Source organism: Lolium rigidum, chromosome 1 (genome assembly GCF_022539505.1).
Source record: "Lolium rigidum isolate FL_2022 chromosome 1, APGP_CSIRO_Lrig_0.1, whole genome shotgun sequence".
In the NCBI taxonomy this organism is placed as follows: Eukaryota; Viridiplantae; Streptophyta; class Magnoliopsida; order Poales; family Poaceae; genus Lolium; species Lolium rigidum.
In genome coordinates, this window is record NC_061508.1 from 108,448,339 (window position 1) to 108,452,740 (window position 4,402).

Genomic DNA, 4,402 nt, shown 5'->3' on the forward strand with positions numbered 1-4,402 from the left:
TCTCTCTCTCTCGTCGGTGGAGAATGCAATGACGAGTTTGCCACTTAATATAGTTTGGGATATAGTATTGGTATAAACATGAGGCATACATATTTGCGGATTTCGGTGATTGCATTATTTGTCAGCCCTCTAACAATTATCAACTATCTTGAGCTGTCCTTTTCTTTTAGGGAATATAGTTTGGGATATAGTATTGGTATTTTGAAACGGCCTAAAAGTGGTATAATTTTGTTATAAACATGAGGCATACATTTTTGCGGATTTCGCATTATTTGTCAGCCCTCTAACAATTATCAACTATCTTGAGCTGTCCTTTTCTTTTAGGGAATATAGTTTGGGATATAGTATTGGTATTTTGAAACGGCCTAAAAGTGGTATAATTTTGTTATAAACATGAGGCATACATTTTTGCGAATTTCGGCGATTGCATTATTTGTCACCCCTCTAACAATTATCAACTATCTTTAGCTGTCCTTTTCTTTTAGGGAATATAGTTTGGGATATAGTATTGGTATTTTGAAACGGCCTAAAAGTGGTATAATTTTGTTATAAACATGAGGCATACATTTTTGCGAATTTCGGCGATTGCATTATTTGTCACCCCTCTAACAATTATCAACTATCTTTAGCTGTCCTTTTCTTTTAGGGAATATAGTTTGGGATATAGTATTGGTATTTTGAAACGGCCTAAAAGTGGTATAATTTTGTTATAAACATGAGGCATACATTTTTGCGAATTTCGGCGATTGCATTATTTGTCACCCCTCTAACAATTATCAACTATCTTTAGCTGTCCTTTTCTTTTAGGGAATATAGTTGGTAATTTCGGTGAATGCACACACTAACTTTGAAAACAACTACAAGTACATGTAACTGAATAATGGATTTGTAACTAGGTATCCCTTGTAACAACTTCTAGCGCCTGGTGAGCAATGATAAGAATCCGATCGTAATTATACAACAAAAAAAACAACCAGCCATCAGATTAGCTTGCTTCTTCAACTCGATCAGCTGCCTTAATCGCTTGTTCATTTTCTTCAGTTCTCCCTTCACTTCCACCGGTTCCGCATTGGGAGCATTAGGCATAATCGGAAGGTCCCTAATCGGAACGGCTCCTCTCTCCGCCGCATTCTCTACAAGCAAGTCCCCCCTCCCAAATTGCGCCCCCAATAGCGCCAATTGATTCCCGCAACCGAAGCCTCCGAACGTACACATCGATCCACTCGAAATGCCTGCATTTCTTCAAGATCCGAAAACAACAACGTGAACCCTAAATCCCAAATTCGAGGGAATAACAAGAAAATCGAGAGAAAACGAGAGAAATTGGAGCGAGATCTAACCTTATCCCCCTCTCTATATGGCAAGCTCTCGCATGCAACGAACTCACGTCCACGGTTGCCGTTCTCGTCCGTCTTACAGATCGACCGCTTCAGAGGCTCCTGGCGTGGGCAGTCAGGGCATCTTGTCAAAGGCACGGGTCCATACTGCGGCCATGAAGAACGGGAGGTCGAAGAGAAACTAGACATCACCCGCGTGCCGGAGAAGGGCTGCCGCTGGCGGAGAAGAAGAACAATGGGGCGCGGAGAAAGAAAGGGGAAGCAATGGCACGGGCACGGGCGCGGGGCTAGCTCGGGCTCCCATTTTGCAACGGTCACCTGGGTAAGCCGTGGGTCCGGCGCGCTCACGTGGACAAGTTGTGGGTCCCACGATGATCTGGATAAGTGGAGACGTGTCCACTGCGGGGCACCAACAGCGGCCCCACTTGCCAGCACCAACCAACGTCAACTAAACGGGATTCCTTCCGTCCGAGCTCTTTCTGCGGGTTATAGACAAGGGCTTGGGGAAAACTGAGGAAAAACTAAGGAGCTGGGGAAAACTGAGTACAACTAAGGAGCCGAGGGCACGAAAATAGAAATCCCAATATTTAATGGTTTGATATTTAAATTGTGGTGTTATTCTTCCAGTGGTGTCATGTGAACGTCGACTACATGATACTTCACCTTTATGGGCCTACGGGAATGCATCTTGTATTCGTTTGCTAATTGTGGGGTTGCCGGAGTGACAACGAACTCTGAACCCCGTTGGTATATCGATGCATGAGGGATAGCAGGATCTCAGAGTTTAAGGATGTGGTTCGATTTATCTTAATTACTTTCTTGTATTTGCGGATGCTTGCAAGGGGTTTAATCACAAGTATGTATTAGTCCTAGGAAGGGCGGTGCATTAGCATAGGTTCACCCACACAACACTTATCAAAACAATGAAGATTAATCAACTATATGAAGCGAAAGCACTAGACTAAATTCCCGTGTGTCCTCAAGAACGTTTGGTCATTATAAGTAAACAAACCGGCTTGTCCTTTGTGCTAAAAAGGATTGGGTCACTCGCTGCAATTATTACTCTCGCATTTTACTTACTTGTATTTTATTTATCTGCTATATCAAAACCTCCTGAAAATTTGTCTGTGAGCATTTATAGTGAATCCTTCATCGAAACTGCTTGTCAACACCTTCTGCTCCTCGTTGGGTTCGATACTCTTATTTATCGAAAGTACTACGATACACCCCCTATACTTGTGGGTCATCAACTAACGACATCTTCGAGAAGCTGCGTCACGGGAGATTTTCCAACCCTTTCCTTCATCCATGGGAATGAAACTCTGCTTGGCTTGTTGATCTGCTTGGCAAGCCGTATCGATGCTCCTTTTATAGGCACAGCACCGCTTCTACTTTGTCTTGTTCCTTCGACAGGGCGTCGTGCGCTACATGCTTTATCTCATCGAGCAGTGCGTCCACCCATGCGTTCTTATCCTGCCGACATCTTTAGTCCCGGTTGCACCCACCAGCCGGGACTAAAGGTTACCCACACGTCCTTATCCCACCGACAGTTTTATTAGATGACAAAAAAAACATCTTTAGTCCCGGTTGTACCCACCAGCCGGGACTAATGTTTTCCTGACTAATCCTCCCCAGATAATGCAGAAACTAGATAAGCCTCCCCCAGAATAAGCCTCCCATCTATTGGCCCGGTTTGAGCCCCCACCCGGGATGAAAGTTTCCGGCGCCACTGCGTTCCCGCCTATTTTTTTTCCCGCGCTTTCCACTGCTTCCCGCCTCCGTCTTCCCGCCATTTTTTCACTATATATATGTAGGCTTGGCCTCCATTTAAATATCACATCTAGACTCATATCTGCAAACCTCATCACTCTGTCACATGGATTCCATCGTATCTCTAACCCCCCGGGAGGCGGAGGCGCTCTGCGCCTCGAACTACCCCTGCCCGCCGGGCTACCGCGTCCCGACCGGCTGGTTGCTGAGCATCGGAGGCGTACCGGTCCCTCCTGTCCCTCTAGGTGTGGCGCGCGAGATGGCCATCACGAACCACTACTACTTCGAGCTCACGCCGAGCAGCGGAGGAATCCCCGCGTGGCATCCCGACTACAGCCCGACTTGGGAAAGCTTCTTCATCAATCGGCGTGAGAGTGCGCTTGCCAGGCACGAGGAGGACGGCCCGCCTCGTTCGAACTTCAACGAGGCCGGCCGTCGGCTGTGGTTGCGCGGCCGGACTCTCCAGGGCGTCATGGCCTACCGTGGCCCCCACCTGCGCTACCCTCAGTCCCAGCCCACGCGTGCTCACCCGCCGAAGTTCGACTACCGCGACCCCGATGCCAGCGACGATGATGACGACGAATCCGACGACTACAGTGGCGACTACTATAGGGCTAGACACGAGTATGACTGAATGACTCCAACAGTCGAATCTGACCATGTATCTTAATTTTCAGTTGAGCTCGATCTATACTTTAATTCCAGTTCAATCGTAACAAAATTTGCATCATCAGCGTCAGCCACAATGAAGCCACCAGCTCTGGGATAAAAGGGCTGCTCTGTACTTTATTGAAAATACAATCAAAATAGATAAACAACTAGTCTAGTCGATCTACTTGTCGTCGGAGGTTGTCTCGGTCCAAATGTCGTCCCACCGAGGGTCGTTGTAGGCCCAAGTTGTATTCGGGTTGTCGAGCTCGAACTCGGCGACGGCCCGACGGTGGCGCCTGTCGGACCTGCGCTGTGCTCTGAGGTCAGCGAGGAACGCGTCGGTGTTGACGACGTCGTTGGGGAATTGCGCCCTCCACTGGCGCATCAACTCCTCGTCGTGCTCGGCGATGGCGATCTGGCGCTGCACCTGGCGGTGGCGACGACGGTCCTCGTCGTCGACGAGGCACGGCGTTGGGGCGAGGAACTCCGCCTCCTCTAACGATTCGACGTCTGGGAAGTTCATGTCGCGCCGTGGCCTCCGAAATCGCCACACGGCCGCGTCGTAAGCGCGCGCCGCCAGCTCCGGCGTGTTGTCCGTGCCGAGGGTGATGCGGAAGCCCCCGGCGCGCAACTCGGCGTAGAAC